This window comes from Oncorhynchus keta, unplaced genomic scaffold, assembly GCF_023373465.1.
Source record: "Oncorhynchus keta strain PuntledgeMale-10-30-2019 unplaced genomic scaffold, Oket_V2 Un_scaffold_515_pilon_pilon, whole genome shotgun sequence".
NCBI lineage: Eukaryota > Metazoa > Chordata > Actinopteri > Salmoniformes > Salmonidae > Oncorhynchus > Oncorhynchus keta.
In genome coordinates, this window is record NW_026290954.1 from 1,128,170 (window position 1) to 1,148,127 (window position 19,958).

Consider the following 19,958-nt stretch of genomic DNA (forward strand, 5'->3'; position numbering starts at 1 on the left):
CAGGGGTTATACCCTAAATTCACAGGGGGTATACCCTAGTACAGCATCATTTGATACAATGTTCACTAAAGGGCAATATCCCCATTCAGGATCAGTGATGGCAGCATTGATGAACTGTGTGCTTAACAGTGGAATTACCCATGTCCCTCGCTGCCTGCCGTATCGTAACACTACCGCAGTACAGAGTAGTGTAGTGTAGTGTAGCAGGGGGAGATACTGAATTACCCATGTCCCTCGCTGCCTGCCGTATCATAACACTACCACAGTACAGCGTAGTGTAGTGTAGTGTAGCAGGGGGAGATACTGAATTACCCATGTCCCTCGCTGCCTGCCGTATCGTAACACTACCGCAGTACAGCGTAGTGTAGTGTAGTGTAGCAGGGGGAGATACTGAATTACCCATGTCCCTCGCTGCCTGCCATATCGTAACACTACCGCAGTACAGCGTAGTGTAGTGTAGTGTAGCAGGGGGAGATACTGAATTACCCATGTCCCTCGCTGCCTGCCGTACACTACCGCAGTACAGCGTAGTGTAGTGTAGTGTAGCAGGGGGAGATACTGAATTACCCATGTCCCTCGCTGCCTGCCGTATCGTAACACTACCGCAGTACAGCGTAGTGTAGTGTAGTGTAGCAGGGGGAGATACTGAATTACCCATGTCCCTCGCTGCCTGCCGTACACTACCGCAGTACAGCGTAGTGTAGTGTAGTGTAGCAGGGGGAGATACTGAATTACCCATGTCCCTAGCTGCCTGCCGTATCGTAACACTACCGCAGTACAGCGTAGTGTAGTGTAGTGTAGCAGGGGGAGATACTGAATTACCCATGTCCCTCGCTGCCTGCCGTATCGTAACACTACCGCAGTACAGCGTAGCGTAGTGTAGTGTAGTGTAGCAGGGGGAGATACTGTATGTGGTTTATCATTAGACACACAGAGGCTTGGCTTGGCCTCAAGGGAGCCATATATTTCATGAATATCATTAACACAGCTCTGTATCTGTGAGACTTTGGGATTACACCTAACCCTGCCTGTAATGCCGAATGCTGATGCTGAATCTGTAATAATTTAATCATATGTAAAGTAAATGTACAAAATACAAATCATAGTGTAGTTTAAGATCCATCCCGGTTGGGGGGGGGGTGGGGCTTATGGAAGAATAGGTAGGAGGTAGGGAGTCTCATGTCCTTTCTTCCTCTGGGGGAGGACAGGATAGAGGGAGGGACAAATGGATGCCGTTTCTCATTCATTGACGCCAGTATTTACTCCTTCATTCAGTCTTCTTCCAACAGGGTACAGAGACATCTAAAGTAACTAGCTACGTAAAGCACAACACTTATTTCATATGACTTAATTTGTTCTTAGAGAGCCTTAATTGCCTGAGGACTATATTAGCAGACCATTCTCCTCTCCTCTTCAATGGAATGTTAGAATAGAGGGGTAAAATACCCTCCCTCCCTTTCTTCCTTAATCTAATCCTAGAATGCTACAGGACATTGCCAGATGTCTCTTAGTGCTTCATTTATCTGCTAAACCCAGCTACTGCATGTTCAAGCTCCCCTTTAACACACTGGAATCAACACATTCAGGGAAAAACCTCCAAAATACACAAGCATCTCCCAATTCATCTCTAAATGCATCACTTAATGAACACCTTAATGAATCTCCAAATGAATCTCTTAATTCATCTCTAAATGAACATCTTAATGAATCTCCAAATGAATCTCTAAATGAATTTTTAATTCATCTCTAAATGAACCACTTAATGAATCTCTTACTGAATCTCTAAATTAATATCCTAATTCATCTCTAAATTAATCACTTAATGAACACCTTAATGAATCTCCAAATAATGAATTCATCTCTAAATGAATCAAATAATGAATCAAATAATGAATCTCTAAAATCTCTAAATGAACCACTTAATGAATCTCTTACTGAATCTCTAAATGAATTTTTAATTCATCTCTAAATGAACCACTTAATGAATCTCTTACTGAATCTCTAAATTAATATCCTAATTCATCTCTAAATTAATCACTTAATCTTTATTCATCTCTAAATGAGTCACTTAATGAATCTCTTAATTCATCATTTATCGAATCTCTTAATTCATCTCTTAATTGAGATGTGTCATCTCTGATTGGTTGGGGGGTAGTAGGTTAATGACCTGTGTCATCTCTGATTGGTTAGGTGGTAGTGGGTTCATGACCTGTGTCAGCTCTGATTGGTTAGGAGGTAGTGGGTTCATGACCTGTGTCATCTCTGATTGGTTAGGCGGTAGTGGGTGAGACAGACATACATACACACATACATACATACATACATACATACATACAGACAGACAGACAGACAGACAGACAGACAGACAGACAGACAGACAGACAGACAGACAGACAGACAGACAGACAGACAGACAGACAGACAGACAGACAGACAGACAGACAGACAGACAGACAGACAGACAGACAGACACGTGGATGTGGAGGAGGAGGAGAGCATCTCTGAGACACACTGATAATATACTGTAATATATAGAGCCCTAACCAGTCACAGTGTCACTAAGGATGAGAGAGAGATGCTGTGTTTAGACTATACAACATGGTACTATCTTCTGGCTGCTTCTCTGATGTCTGGAACCAGGGGCTCATCTCCCCTATCCATAGAAAGTGCAACTTGGGTCTTCTGTAGCATTTCTTCAAGAAAAAAACACAATACGTACGTGTTGGACCATTCTGCAGCGCCAGGACTCACGCTATTTGACACAGAGGTGAATTACCTGCTATATGCTGATGCATTGTTTCTTCTATCACCAACCCAAGGTTTTCAACAGAACCTTAAAACATTCCAGAGCAAAATGTCCATAATTGGGCAGAAAAATTAATAAATATATAAAATCATGATTTTCCAGAAAACATCCAGATGTCAGAAACACAAATATAAATTCACCCTGAACAACACCATAATTGAACACACTAAAAATGACTCATACCTTGGTCTGACCATATCTTCATTGGGAAATTTGAAATGGCAGGGAATGCAATAAAAGAGTATTGTATGCAATAAAAACAAAATCAACTTCCCAATTAGAGTTTGGACCAAAATATTTGAAAGCGTAATCCTACTGCTCTTTACAGAAGTGAGGTTTAGGGAACACTCAATAAACTGGACTTTAAAATGTGATTTTGAGAGAGAGAGAGAGAGAGAGAGAGGGAGGGAGAGAGAGAGAGAGAGAGAGAGGAGAGGGAGAGAGAGAGAGAGAGAGAGAGAGAGAGGGAGGGAGGGAGAGGAGAGAGAGAGGGAGAGAGACGGAGAGGGAGGGAGAGAGAGAGAGAGAGAGAGAGAGGAGAGAGAGGAGGAGAGAGAGAGAGAGGAGAGAGAGAGAGAAAGGGAGGGGGAGAGAGAGAGAGAGGGGGGGACAGAGAGAGAGGGAGAGAGGGGGAGAGAGGTAGACGGAGAGAGAGAGGGAGAAAGAGAGAAAAAGGAAGAGAGAGAGCAAAAGAGCGAAAAAGAGAGAGAAAGAGAGGGACAGAGAGAGAGGGAGAGAGGGAGAGAGAGGGAGAAAAGGAGAGAAAAAGAGAGAGAGAGAGAGAGAGAGAGAGAGAGAGAGAGAGAGAGAGAGAGAGAGAGGGTGAGAGAGGGAGAGAGAGGGAGAAAAGGAGAGAAAAAGAGAGAGAGAGAGGAGATGGAGGATGTCGCTAAGGTTCAGGTGATAATGCACTAATCAGTCCCAAGGTTCTGCTTGTCCCTCTCAGTGTCATAGATCTCTATAAGTACGGTAAAAAGCTTTTATCAGGCTTTGTCAGACCAGGACCTTGTCCATGTGAAGTGATGAAAGATGAAAGGTGTTTATCATGTCTAGCTGTTCTGCCTGTTCCTCTTTTGAAAGACCACTGTATAATCACCAGGCTAATGCTATTTGGAATGGTGCAAGTTGAGAAACTCTTGGATTAAAAATAAAGCTGAAATGAGAAATGCATATTTTATATGCAAGATGTCAAGGCGGTATTGGTCTCTGCCTTGAGGGAGGAGGCAGCTTTGTAGAAGTAGACGGTAATTAGCATTTTACACTCACACTGTAGACACAGGTGAACAGAGGACTCGAGTGTAGAGGGATTGAGGGTAACTGAGGAGGTGCCAGTATCACTGTTATAGGGTCACTGAGGAGGTGAGGAGGTGAGGAGGTGTCAGTATTACTGTCTTAGGGTCACTGAGGAGGTGAGGAGGTGTCAGTATTACTGTCTTAGGGTCACTGAGGAGGTGAGGAGGTGTCAGTATTACTGAAATAGGGTCACTGGGGAGGTGAGGAGGTGAGGAGGTGTCAGTATTACTGTCATAGGGTCACTGAGGAGGTGGGGAGGTGAGGAGGTGTCAGTATTACTGTCATAGGGTCACTGAGGAGGTGAGGAGGTGTCAGTATTACTGTCATAGGGTCACTGAGGAGGTGGGGAGGTGAGGAGGTGTCAGTATTACTGTCATAGGGTCACTGAGGAGGTGAGGGGGTGTCAGTATTACTGTCATAGGGTCACTGAGGAGGTGGGGAGGTGAGGAGGTGTCAGTATTACTGTCTTAGGGTCACTGAGGAGGTGGGGAGGTGTCAGTATTACTGTCATAGGGTCACTGAGGAGGTGGGGAGGTGTCAGTATTACTGTCTTAGGGTCACTGAGGAGGTGAGGAGGTGTCAGTATTACTGTCTTAGGGTCACTGAGGAGGTGAGGAGGTGTCAGTATTACTGTCATGGGGTCACTGAGGAGGTGGGGAGGTGAGGAGGTGTCAGTATTACTGTCTTAGGGTCACTGAGGAGGTGAGGAGGTGTCAGTATTACTGTCATAGGGTCACTGAGGAGGTGGGGAGGTGAGGAGGTGTCAGTATTACTGTCTTAGGGTCACTGAGGAGGTGGGGAGGTGTCAGTATTACTGTCATAGGGTCACTGAGGAGGTGGGGAGGTGTCAGTATTACTGTCTTAGGGTCACTGAGGAGGTGAGGAGGTGTCAGTATTACTGTCTTAGGGTCACTGAGGAGGTGAGGAGGTGTCAGTATTACTGTCTTAGGGTCACTGAGGAGGTGAGGAGGTGTCAGTATTACTGTCATGGGGTCACTGAGGAGGTGAGGAGGTGTCAGTATTACTGTCTTAGGGTCACTGAGGAGGTGAGGAGGTGTCAGTATTACTGTCATGGGGTCACTGAGGAGGTGAGGAGGTGTCAGTATTACTGTCATGGGGTCACTGAGGAGGTGAGGAGGTGTCAGTATTACTGTCTTAGGGTCACTGAGGAGGTGAGGAGGTATCAGTATTACTGTCATGGGGTCACTGAGGAGGTGAGGAGGTGTCAGTATTACTGTCATGGGGTCACTGAGGAGGTGGGGAGGTGTCAGTATCACTGTCATGGGGTCACTGAGGAGGTGAGGAGGTGTCAGTATTACTGTCATGGGGTCACTGAGGAGGTGAGGAGGTGTCAGTATTACTGTCTTAGGGTCACTGAGGAGGTGAGGAGGTATCAGTATTACTGTCATGGGGTCACTGAGGAGGTGAGGAGGTGAGGAGGTGTCAGTATTACTGTCTTAGGGTCACTGAGGAGGTGAGGAGGTGTCAGTATCACTGTCTTAGGGTCACTGAGGAGGTGTCAGTATCACTGTCTTAGGGTCACTGAGGAGGTGGGGAGGTGAGGAGGTGTCAGTATCACTGTCATAGGGTCACTGAGGAGTTGGGGAGGTGAGGAGGTGTCAGTATCACTGTCTTAGGGTCACTGAGGAGGTGAGGAGGTGTCAGTATTACTGTCTTAGGGTCACTGAGGAGGTGAGGAGGGGTCAGTATTACTGTCTTAGGGTCACTGAGGAGGTGGGGAGGTGAGGTGGTGTCAGTATGACTGTCTTAGGGTCACTGAGGAGGTGGGGAGGTGTCAGTATTACTGTCTTAGGGTCACTGAGGAGGTGAGGAGGTGTCATTATCACTGTCTTAGGGTCACTGAGGTGATGAGGAGGTGTCAGTATTACTGTCTTAGGGTCACTGAGGAGGTGGGGAGGGTCACTGAGGAGGTGGGGAGGTGTCAGTATTACTGTCTTAGGGTCACTGAGGAGGTGAGGGAGGTGTCAGTATTACTGTCTTAGGGTCACTGAGGAGGTGAGGAGGTGTCAGTATTACTGTCTTAGGGTCACTGAGGAGGTGAGGAGGTGTCAGTATTACTGTCTTAGGGTCACTGAGGAGGTGAGATGAGGAGGTGTCAGTATTACTGTCTTAGGGTCACTGAGGAGGTGAGGAGGTGTCAGTATTACTGTCTTAGGGTCACTGAGGAGGTGAGGAGGTGTCAGTATTACTGTCTTAGGGTCACTGAGGAGGTGAGGAGGTGTCAGTATTACTGTCTTAGGGTCACTGAGGAGGTGAGGAGGTGTCAGTATTACTGTCTTGGGGTCACTGAGGAGGTGAGGAGGTGTCAGTATTACTGTCATGGGGTCACTGAGGAGGTGGGGAGGTGAGGGGAGGGAGGTGTCAGTATTACTGTCTTAGGGTCACTGAGGAGGTGAGGAGGTGTCAGTATTACTGTCTTAGGGTCACTGAGGAGGTGAGGAGGTGTCAGTATTACTGTCATGGGGTCACTGAGGAGGTGAGGAGGTGTCAGTATTACTGTCTTGGGGTCACTGAGGAGGTGGGAGGTGAGGAGGTGTCAGTATCACTGTCTTAGGGTCACTGAGGAGGTGAGGAGGTGTCAGTATTACTGTCTTAGGGTCACTGAGGAGGTGGGGAGGTGAGGAGGTGTCAGTATTACTGTCTTAGGGTCACTGAGGAGGTGAGGAGGTGTCAGTATCACTGTCTTAGGGTCACTGAGGTGGGGAGGTGAGGAGGTGTCAGTATTACTGTCTTAGGGTCACTGAGGAGGTGAGGAGGTGTCAGTATTACTGTCTTAGGGTCACTGAGGAGGTGAGGAGGTGTCAGTATTACTGTCTTAGGGTCACTGAGGAGGTAGGGTCACTGAGGGGGAGGTGAGGAGGTGTCAGTATTACTGTCTTAGGGTCACTGAGGAGGTGGGGAGGTGAGAGGTGTCAGTATTACTGTCTTAGGGTCACTGAGGAGGTGAGGAGGTGTCAGTATTACTGTCTTAGGGTCACTGAGGAGGTGAGGAGGTGAGGTGGTGTCAGTATTACTGTCTTAGGGTCACTGAGGAGGTGAGGAGGTGTCAGTATTACTGTCTTAGGGTCACTGAGGAGGTGGGGAGGTGAGGAGGTGTCAGTATCACTGTCTTAGGGTCACTGAGGAGGTGAGGAGGTGAGAAGGTGTCAGTATTACTGTCTTAGGGTCACTGAGGAGGTGAGGAGGTGTCAGTATCACTGTCTTAGGGTCACTGAGGAGGTGAGGAGGTGTCAGTATTACTGTCTTAGGGTCACTGAGGAGGTGGGGAGGTGAGGAGGTGTCAGTATCACTGTCTTAGGGTCACTGAGGAGGTGAGGAGGTGTCAGTATTACTGTCTTAGGGTCACTGAGGAGGTGAGGAGGTGTCAGTATTACTGTCTTAGGGTCACTGAGGAGGTGGGGAGGTGAGGAGGTGTCAGTATCACTGTCTTAGGGTCACTGAGGAGGTGAGGAGGTGAGGAGGTGTCAGTATTACTGTCTTAGGGTCACTGAGGTGGGGAGGTGAGGAGGTGTCAGTATCACTGTCTTAGGGTCACTGAGGAGGTGGGGAGGTGAGGAGGTGTCAGTATCACTGTCTTAGGGTCACTGAGGAGGTGAGGAGGTGTCAGTATTACTGTCTTAGGGTCACTGAGGTGGGGGGAGGTGAGGAGGTGTCAGTATTACTGTCTTAGGGTCACTGAGGAGGTGAGGAGGTGTCAGTATTACTGTCATAGGGTCACTGAGGAGGTGGGGAGGTGAGGAGGTGTCAGTATTACTGTCTTAGGGTCACTGAGGAGGTGGGGAGGTGTCAGTATTACTGTCATAGGGTCACTGAGGAGGTGAGGAGGTGTCAGTATTACTGTCTTAGGGTCACTGAGGAGGTGAGGAGGTGAGGAGGTGTCAGTATCACTGTCTTAGGGTCACTGAGGAGGTGAGGAGGTGTCAGTATCACTGTCTTAGGGTCACTGAGGAGGTGAGGAGGTGAGGAGGTGTCAGTATCACTGTCTTAGGGTCACTGAGGAGGTAGGGGGGAGGTGAGGAGGTGAGGAGGTGTCAGTATCACTGTCTTAGGGTCACTGAGGAGGTGAGGAGGTGTCAGTATTACTGTCTTAGGGTCACTGAGGAGGTGAGGAGGTGAGAGGGTGTCAGTATTACTGTCTTAGGGTCACTGAGGAGGTGGGGAGGTGAGGTGTCAGTATTACTGTCTTAGGGTCACTGAGGAGGTGAGGAGGTGTCAGTATTACTGTCTTAGGGTCACTGAGGAGGTGGGGAGGTGAGGAGGTGTCAGTATCACTGTCTTAGGGTCACTGAGGAGGTGAGGAGGTGTCAGTATTACTGTCTTAGGGTCACTGAGGAGGTGGGGAGGTGAGGAGGTGTCAGTATCACTGTCTTAGGGTCACTGAGTATTACTGTCTTAGGGTCACTGAGGAGGTGAGGAGGTGTCAGTATTACTGTCTTAGGGTCACTGAGGAGGTGAGGAGGTGTCAGTATTACTGTCTTAGGGTCACTGAGGAGGTGGGGAGGTGAGGAGGTGTCAGTATTACTGTCATAGGGTCACTGAGGAGGTGAGGAGGTGTCAGTATTACTGTCTTAGGGTCACTGAGGTGGGGAGGTGAGGAGGTGTCAGTATCACTGTCTTAGGGTCACTGAGGAGGTGAGGAGGGAGGTGTCAGTATTACTGTCTTAGGGTCACTGAGGAGGTGAGGAGGTGTCAGTATTACTGTCTTAGGGTCACTGAGGAGGTGGGGAGGTGAGGAGGTGTCAGTATCACTGTCTTAGGGTCACTGAGGAGGTGAGGAGGTGAGAAGGTGTCAGTATTACTGTCTTAGGGTCACTGAGGAGGTGAGGAGGAGGAGGTGTCAGTATCACTGTCTTAGGGTCACTGAGGAGGTGGGGAGGTGAGGAGGTGTCAGTATCACTGTCTTAGGGTCACTGAGGAGGAGGTGAGGAGGTGTCAGTATTACTGTCTTAGGGTCACTGAGGAGGTGAGGAGGTGTCATTATCACTGTCTTAGGGTCACTGAGGTGATGAGGAGGGGTCAGTATTACTGTCTTATGGTCACTGAGGAGGTGGGGAGGTGAGGTGGTGTCAGTATCACTGTCTTAGGGTCACTGAGGAGGTGAGGAGGTGTCAGTATTACTGTCTTAGGGTCACTGAGGAGGTGAGGAGGTGGGGAGGTGAGGAGGTGTCAGTATTACTGTCTTAGGGTCACTGAGGAGGTGAGGAGGTGTCATTATCACTGTCTTAGGGTCACTGAGGAGGTGAGGAGGTGTCAGTATCACTGTCTTAGGGTCACTGAGGAGGTGAGGAGGTGAGGAGGTGTCAGTATCACTGTCTTAGGGTCACTGAGGAGGTGAGGAGGTGTCAGTATTACTGTCTTAGGGTCACTGAGGAGGTGAGGAGGTGTCAGTATTACTGTCTTAGGGTCACTGAGGAGGTGAGGAGGTGGGAGGTCACTGAGGTGAGGAGGTGTCAGTATTACTGTCTTAGGGTCACTGAGGAGGTGGGGAGGTGAGGAGGTGTCAGTATTACTGTCTTAGGGTCACTGAGGAGGTGAGGAGGTGTCAGTATTACTGTCTTAGGGTCACTGAGGAGAGGTGAGGAGGGTCAGTATTACTGTCTTAGGGTCACTGAGGAGGTGGGGAGGTGAGGTGGTGTCAGTATCACTGTCTTAGGGTCACTGAGGAGGTGAGGAGGTGTCAGTATTACTGTCTTAGGGTCACTGAGGAGGTGAGGAGGAGGTAGGGGAGGAGGTGAGGAGGAGGTGTCAGTATTACTGTCTTAGGGTCACTGAGGAGGTGAGGAGGAGGTGTCATTATCACTGTCTTAGGGTCACTGAGGAGGTGGGGAGGTGAGGAGGTGTCAGTATTACTGTCATAGGGTCACTGAGGAGGTGAGGAGGTGTCAGTATTACTGTCATAGGGTCACTGAGGAGGTGAGGAGGTGTCAGTATTACTGAAATAGGGTCACTGAGGAGGTGAGGAGGTGAGGAGGTGTCAGTATTACTGTCATAGGGTCACTGAGGAGGTGGGGAGGTGAGAAGGTGTCAGTATTACTGTCATAGGGTCACTGAGGAGGTGAGGAGGTGTCAGTATCACTGTCTTAGGGTCACTGAGGAGGTGAGGAGGTGAGGTGGTGTCAGTATCACTGTCTTAGGGTCACTGAGGAGGTGAGGAGGTGTCAGTATTACTGTCTTAGGGCCACTGAGGAGGTGGGGAGGTGAGGAGGTGTCAGTATCACTGTCATAGGGTCACTGAGGAGGTGAGGAGGTGAGAAGGTGTCAGTATTACTGTCTTAGGGTCACTGAGGAGGTGAGGAGGTGTCAGTATCACTGTCTTAGGGTCACTGAGGAGGTGAGGAGGTGTCAGTATTACTGTCTTAGGGCCACTGAGGAGGTGGGGAGGTGAGGAGGTGTCAGTATCACTGTCTTAGGGTCACTGAGGAGGTGAGGAGGTGTCAGTATTACTGTCTTAGGGTCACTGAGGAGGTGAGGAGGTGTCAGTATTACTGTCTTAGGGTCACTGAGGAGGTGGGGAGGTGAGGAGGTGTCAGTATTACAGTCTTAGGGTCACTGAGGAGGTGAGGAGGTGTCAGTATTACTGTCTTAGGGTCACTGAGGAGGTGGGGAGGTGAGGAGGTGTCAGTATTACTGTCTTAGGGTCACTGAGGAGGTGGGGAGGTGAGGAGGTGTCAGTATTACTGTCTTAGGGTCACTGAGGAGGTGGGGAGGTGTCAGTATTACTGTCATAGGGTCACTGAGGAGGTGGGGAGGTGAGGAGGTGTCAGTATTACTGTCATAGGGTCACTGAGGAGGTGAGGAGGTGTCAGTATTACTGTCATAGGGTCACTGAGGAGGTGGGGAGGTGAGGGGGAGGTGTCAGTATCACTGTCTTAGGGTCACTGAGGAGGTGGGGAGGTGTCAGTATTACTGTCATAGGGTCACTGAGGAGGTGAGGAGTCAGGGTCACTGAGGAGGTGCTTCAGTGATGTAGGTCAGTATTACTGTCTTAGGGTCACTACAGAGGAGGACACTACTACAGATATGAGGAGGTGAGAAGGGTCAGTATCACTGTCTTAGGGTCACTGAGGAGGTGGGGGAGGTGTCAGTATCACTGTCTTAGGGTCACTGAGGAGGTGAGGAGGTGAGGAGGTGTCAGTATCACTGTCTTAGGGTTACTGAGGAGGTGGGGAGGTGAGGAGGTGAGGAGGTGAGGAGGTGTCAGTATCACTGTCTTAGGGTCACTGAGGAGGTGAGGAGGTGTCAGTATCACTGTCTTAGGGTCACTGAGGAGGTGAGGAGGTGAGGAGGTGTCAGTATAACTGTCTTAGGGTTACTGAGGAGGTGGGGAGGTGAGGAGGTGAGGAGGTGAGGAGGTGTCAGTATCACTGTCTTAGGGTCACTGAGGAGGTGGGGAGGTGTCAGTATTACTGTCATAGGGTCACTGAGGAGGTGGGGAGGTGAGGAGGTGTCAGTATCACTGTCTTAGGGTCACTGAGGAGGTGCTTCAGTGATGTAGGGTTAGGGTTAGGGTTAGGGTTAGGGTTAGAACCCTAACCCCTACATACAGAGGGGGACACTACTACAGATATACAGTACATACAGAGAGACAGAGGGGGACACTACTACAGATATACAGTACATACAGAGAGACAGAGGGGGACACTACTACAGATATACAGTACATACAGAGAGACAGAGGGGGACACGACTACATATATACAGTACATACAGAGAGACAGAGGGGACACTACTACAGATATACAGTACATACAGAGAGACAGAGGGGGACACTACTACAGATATACAGTACATACAGAGAGACAGAGGGGGACACTACTACAGATATACAGTACATACAGAGAGACAGAGGGGGACACTACTACAGATATACAGTACATACAGAGAGACAGAGGGGGACACTACTACAGATATACAGTACACACAGAGAGACAGAGAGGGGACACTACTACAGATATACAGTACATACAGAGAGACAGAGGGGACACTACTACATATATACAGTACATACAGAGAGACAGAGGGGGACACTACTACAGATATACAGTACATACAGAGAGACAGAGGGGGACACTACTACAGATATACAGTACATACAGAGAGACAGAGGGGGACACTACTACAGATATACAGTACATACAGAGAGACAGAGGGGGACACTACTACAGATATACAGTGCATACAGAGAGACAGAGGGGGACACTACTACAGATATACAGTACATACAGAGAGACAGAGGGGGACACTACTACAGATATACAGTACATACAGAGAGACAGAGGGGACACTACTACAGATATACAGTACATACAGAGAGACAGAGGGGGACACTACTACAGATATACAGTACATACAGAGAGACAGAGGGGGACACTACTACAGATATACAGTACATACAGAGAGACAGAGGGGGACACTACTACAGATATACAGTACATACAGAGAGACAGAGGGGGACACTACTACAGATATACAGTACATACAGAGAGACAGAGGGGACACTACTACAGATATACAGTACATACAGAGAGACAGAGGGGACACTACTACAGATATACAGTACATACAGAGGGGGACACTACTACAGATATACAATACATACAGAGAGACAGAGGGGACACTACTACATATGTGGTCCTTCTGTAGCTCAGTTACAGTAGAGACATGGCGCTTACAGAGAGACAGTATACAGTACCAGGGACAGAGGGGTTCAGATTACAGTACATACAGGGACCACCCATACGTAGAATGTATGCACACATGACTGTAAGTACGATATTGGATAAAAGCAGAGGGGACACTACTAAATGGCATATATTATTATTATTATATTATGTACTGGCTGCAGTCTAATCTTCAGTTGAATTAACATCACGCTGTTTATTCCTTTATTTATTCAAATCAAGGTGAATTATTATTTTATTTTTAAAAATGTAATGTTCTGGCCAGGCTGGCACACACTGAGATGTTTGACTTTCAAGGCAGTACATTCCCTCTCTCTATCCCCCTCTTCTCTCTTTATTTGTATACTTTATTTAACAAGGCAAGTCAGTTTAAGAACAAACTCTTATTTACAATGACGGCCTACCGGGGAACAGTGGGTTAACAGCCTTATTCAGGAGCAGAACAACAGATTTTTACCATATCAGCTTGTGGCATTCGATCTTGCAACCTTTCGGTTACTGGCCGAATGCTCGACCCACTAGGCTACCTGCCTCCTCTCTATCCTTTTCTTTACTAGAGTTCACCCCTCCTTCTCTCCATCCCCTGCAGACCTGAGGGTGAAGACCATAGCTTACAACCACAGAAATCAGCCAAATCGCCAGCTGCTGACAGCCTTGTGGAAACGTGTGACAAGGACTGCTATTGGTCGAGCCTTGTGTAATTAAAATGAAACGTGTGTTCCTTCTGTAGCACAGTTGGTAGAGCATGGCGCTTGTAATGCCAGGGTAGTGGGTTCGATTCAGGGGACCACCCATACGTAGAATGTATGCACACATGACTGTAAGTCGCTTTGGATAAAAGCGTCTGCTAAATGGCATATATTATATATTACAAGGACTGCTATTGGTCGAGCCTTGTGGAAACGTGTGACAAGGACTGCTATTGGTCGAGCCTTGTGGAAACGTGTGACATGGGCTGCTATTGGTCGAGTCTTGTGAAAACGTGTGACAAGTCCTGCTATTGGCAGAGCCTTACACATGTTCAGCATGAAAGGGGGAACAACAAGTGTGGTCAAGAAGCGTCCGTCTTCAAGAGAGCGAGAGTTGCACCCCTTCTGAAAAAACCTACACTCGATCCCTCCGATGTCAACAACTACAGACCAGTATCTCTTCTTTCTTTTCTCTCCAAAACTCTTGAACGTGCCGTCCTTGGCCAGCTCTCCCGCTATCTCTCTCAGAATGACCTTCTTGATCCAAATCAGTCAGGTTTCAAGACTAGTCATTCAACTGAGACTGCTCTTCTCTGCATCACGGAGGCGCTCCGCACTGCTAAAGCTAACTCTCTCTCCTCTGCTCTCATCCTTCTAGACCTATCGGCTGCCTTCGATACTGTGAACCATCAGATCCTCCTCCTCCACCCTCTCCGAGTTGGGCATCTCCGGCGCGGCCCACGCTTGATTGCGTCCTACCTGACAGGTCGCTCCTACCAGGTGGCGTGACGAGAATCTGTCTCCTCACCACGCGCTCTCACCACTGGTGTCCCCCAGGGCTCTTTTCTAGGCCCTCTCCTATTCTCGCTATACACCAAGTCACTTGGCTCTGTCATAACCTCACATGGTCTCTCCTATCATTGCTATGCAGACGACACACAATTAATCTTCTCCTTTCCCCTTCTGATGACCAGGTGGCGAATCGCATCTCTGCATGTCTGGCAGACATATCAGTGTGGATGACGGATCACCACCTCAAGCTGAACCTCGGCAAGACGGAGCTCCTCTTCCTCCCGGGGAAGGACTGCCCGTTCCATGATCTCGCCATCACGGTTGACAACTCCATTGTGTCCTCCTCCCAGAGCGCTAAGAACCTTGGCGTGATCCTGGACAACACCCTGTCGTTCTCAACTAACATCAAGGCGGTGGCCCGTTCCTGTAGGTTCATGCTCTACAACATCCGCAGAGTACGACCCTGCCTCACACAGGAAGCGGCGCAGGTCCTAATCCAGGCACTTGTCATCTCCCGTCTGGATTACTGCAACTCGCTGTTGGCTGGGCTCCCTGCCTGTGCCATTAAACCCCTACAACTCATCCAGAACGCCGCAGCCCGTCTGGTGTTCAACCTTCCCAAGTTCTCTCACGTCACCCCGCTCCTCCGCTCTCTCCACTGGCTTCCAGTTGAAGCTCGCATCCGCTACAAGACCATGGTGCTTGCCTACGGAGCTGTGAGGGGAACGGCACCTCAGTACCTCCAGGCTCTGATCAGGCCCTACACCCAAACAAGGGCACTGCGTTCATCCACCTCTGGCCTGCTCGCCTCCCTACCACTGAGGAAGTACAGTTCCCGCTCAGCCCAGTCAAAACTGTTCGCTGCTCTGGCCCCCCAATGGTGGAACAAACTCCCTCACGACGCCAGGACAGCGGAGTCAATCACCACCTTCCAGAGACACCTGAAACCCCACCTCGTTAAGGAATACCTAGGATAGGATAAGTAATCTTTCTCACCCCCCTAAAAGACTTAGATGCACTATTGTAAAGTGGCTGTTCCACTGGATTTCATAAGGTGAATGCACCAATTTGTAAGTCGCTCTGGATAAGAGCGTCTGCTAAATGACTTAAATGTAAATGTAAATGTAATTCATCCTGTATTCACCCTGTATTCATCCTGTATTCAACCTCATCCTGTATTCACCCTGTATTCATCCTGTATTCATCATGTATTCATCCTGTATTCATTTTGTATTCACCCTGTAATCATCCTGTATTCATCCTGTATTCATCATGTATTCATCCTGTATTCATTTTGTATTCACCCTGTAATCATCCTCTATTCACCCTGTATTCATCCTGTATTCAACCTCATCCTGTATTCATTTTGTATTCACCCTGTAATCATCCTGTATTCATCCTGTATTCATCATGTATTCATCCTGTATTCACCCAGTATTCACCCTGTATTCACCCTGTAATCATCCTGTATTCATCCTGTATTCACCCTGTATTCATCATGTATTCATCCTGTATTCACCCTGTATTCATCCTGTAATCATCCTGTATTCATCCTGTATTCATCCTGTATTCATCCTGTATTCATCATGTATTCATCCTGTATTCATCATGTATTCATCCTGTGTTCATTTTGTATTCACCCTGTAATCATCCTCTATTCACCCTGTATTCATCCTGTATTCAACCTCATCCTGTATTCATTTTGTATTCACCCTGTAATCATCCTGTATTCATCCTGTATTCATCCTGTATTCATCCTGTATTCATCCTGTATTCATCCTGTATTCATCCTGTAATCATCCTGTATTCATCCTGTATTCATCCTGTATTCATCCTGTATTCATCCTGTATTCATCCTGTATTCACCCTGTATTCATCCTGTATTCAACCTGTATTCATCCTGTATTCATCCTGTATTCATCCTGTATTCATCCTGTATTCATCATGTATTCACCCTGTAATCATCCTGTATTCATCCTGTATTCATCCTGTATTCACCCTGTAATCATCCTGTATTCATCCTGTATTCATCCTGTATTCATCCTGTATTCACCCTGTATTCATCCTGTATTCATCCTGTATTCACCCTGTAATCATCCTGTATTCATCCTGTATTCATCCTGTATTCACCCTGTAATCATCCTGTATTCATCCTGTATTCATCCTGTATTCATCCTGTATTCATCCTGTATTCATCCTGTATTCATCCTGTATTCATCCTGTATTCATCCTGTATTCATCCTGTATTCATCCTGTATTCATCCTGTATTCACCCTGTATTCACCCTGTATTCACCCTGTATTCACCCTGTATTCATCCTGTATTCATCCTGTATTCATCATGTATTCATCCTGTGTTCATTTTGTATTCACCCTGTAATCATCCTCTATTCACCCTGTATTCATCCTGTATTCAACCTCATCCTGTATTAATTTTGTATTCACCCTGTAATCATCCTGTATTCATCCTGTATTCATCCTGTATTCATCCTGTATTCATCCTGTATTCATCATGTATTCACCCTGTAATCATCCTGTATTCATCCTGTATTCATCCTGTATTCGCCCTGTAATCATCCTGTATTCATCCGGTATTCACCCTGTATTCATCCTGTATTCAACCTGTATTCATCCTGTATTCATCCTGTATTCATCCTGTATTCATCCTGTATTCATCATGTATTCACCCTGTAATCATCCTGTATTCATCCTGTATTCATCCTGTATTCACCCTGTAATCATCCTGTATTCATCCTGTATTCATCCTGTATTCATCCTGTATTCACCCTGTATTCATCCTGTATTCATCCTGTATTCACCCTGTAATCATCCTGTATTCATCCTGTATTCATCCTGTATTCACCCTGTAATCATCCTGTATTCATCCTGTATTCATCCTGTATTCATCCTGTATTCATCCTGTATTCATCCTGTATTCATCCTGTATTCATCCTGTATTCATCCTGTATTCACCCTGTATTCACCCTGTATTCATCCTGTATTCATCCTGTATTCATCCTGTATTCACCCTGTATTCACCCTGTATTCACCCTGTATTCATCCTGTATTCACCCTGTATTCACCCTGTATTCACCCTGTATTCATCCTGTATTCATCCTGTATTCATCCTGTATCCACCCTGTATTCATCCTGTATTCATCCTGTATTCATCCTGTATTCATCCTGTATTCACCCTGTATTCACCCTGTATTCATCCTGTATTCACCCTGTATTCACCGTGTATCCACCCTGTATCCACCCTGTATCCACCCTGTATTCACCCTGTATTCACCCTGTATCCACCCTGTATTCATCCTCACCCTGTATTCACCCTGTATTCACCCTGTATTCACCCTGTATTCACCCTGTATTCATCCAGTATTCACCCTGTATTCACCGTGTATTCATCCTCATCCTGTATTCACCCTCATCCTGTATTCATCCTGTATTCACCCTATATTCACCGTGTATTCATCCTCATCCTGTATTCACCCTGTATTCACCCTGTATTCACCCTGTATTCATCCTGTATTCACCCTGTATTCACCCTGTATTCATCCCTGTATTCATCCTGTATTCACCCTGTATTCACCCTGTATTCACCCTGTATTCACCCTGTATTCATCCTGTATTCACCCTGTATTCACCCTGTATTCATCCTGTATTCATCCTGTATTCATCCTGTATTCACCCTGTATTCACCCTGTATTCACCCTGTATTCATCCTGTATTCACCCTGTATTCATCCTGTATTCACCCTGTATTCACCCTGTATTCATCCTGTATTCACCCTGTATTCACCCTGTATTCATCCTGTATTCACCCTGTATTCACCCTGTATTCATCCTGTATTCATCCTGTATTCATCCTGTATTCACCCTGTATTCATCCTGTATTCACCCTGTATTCATCCTGTATTCACCCTGTATTCACCCTGTATTCACCCTGTATTCATCCTGTATTCATCCTGTATTCACCCTGTATTCACCCTGTATTCATCCTGTATTCATCCTGTATCCATCCTGTATCCATCCTGTATTCATCCTCACCCTGTATTCACCCTGTATTCAACCTAACCCTGTATTCACCCTGTATTCACCCTCATTATGTATTCACCCTGTATTCAACCTAACCCTGTATTCACCCTGTATTCACCCTCACCCTGTATTCACCCTCACCCTGTATTCACCCTGTATTCACCCTGTATTCACCCTGTATTCACCCTGCATTCACCCTGTATTCACCCTGTATCCACCCTGTATTCATCCTCACCCTGTATTCATCCTGTATCCACCCTGTATTCATCCTCACCCTGTATTCACCCTGTATCCACCCTGTATTCACCCTCACCCTGTATTCACCCTGTATTCATCCTGTATTCACCCTGTATTCACCCTGTATCCACCCTGTATTCACCCTGTATCCACCCTGTATGCATCCTCACCCTGTATTCACCCTGTATCCACCCTGTATTCATCCTGTATTCACCCTCACCCTCTATTCACCCTGTATTCACCCTGTATTCAACCTCACCCTGTATTCACCCTGTATTCACCCTGTATTCACCCTGTATTCAACCTAACCCTGTATTCACCCTGTATTCACCCTGTATTCAACCTCACCCTGTATTCACCCTGTATTCACCCTGTATTCACCCTGTATTCAACCTAACCCTGTATTCACCCTGTAATCATCCTGTATTCACCCTGTATTCATCCTGTATTCACCCTGTATCCACCCTGTATTCACCCTGTATTCACCCTGTATTCACCCTGTATTCACCCTGTATCTACCCTGTATTCATCCTGTATTCACCCTGTATTCACCCTGTATCCACCCTGTATTCACCCTGTATTCATCCTGTATTCACCCTGTATTCAACCTCACCCTGTATTCACCCTGTATTCACCCTGTATTCACCCTGTATTCAACCTAACCCTGTATTCACCCTGTATACACCCTCATCCTGTATTCACCCTGTATTCAACCTAACCCTGTATTCACCCTGTATTCACCCTCACCCTGCATTCACACTCACCCTGTATTCACCCTGTATTCACCCTGTATTCATCCTGTATTCATCCTGTATTCACCCTGTATTCACCCTGTATCCACCCTGTATTCATCCTCACCCTGTATTCATCCTGTATCCACCCTGTATTCATCCTCACCCTGTATTCACCCTGTATCCACCCTGTATTCATCCTCACCCTGTATTCACCCTGTATTCACCCTGTATTCACCCTCACCCTGTATTCACCCTGTATTCACCCTGTATCCACCCTGTATTCACCCTGTATCCACCCTGTATTCATCCTCACCCTGTATTCACCCTGTATTCACCCTGTATTCACCCTCACCCTGTATTCACCCTGTATTCATCCTCACCCTGTATTCACCCTCACCCTGTATTCACCCTGTATTCATCCTCACCCTGTATCCACCCTGTATTCATCCTCACCCTGTATTCACCCTGTATCCACCCTGTATTCATCCTCACCCTGTATTCACCCTGTATGCACCCTGTATTCACCCTCACCCTGTATTCACCCTCACCCTGTATTCACCCTGTATTCACCCTGTATTCACCCTGTATTCATCCTGTATTCACCCTGTATTCACCCTGTATTCACCCTGTATCCACCCTGTATTCATCCTCACCCTGTATTCATCCTGT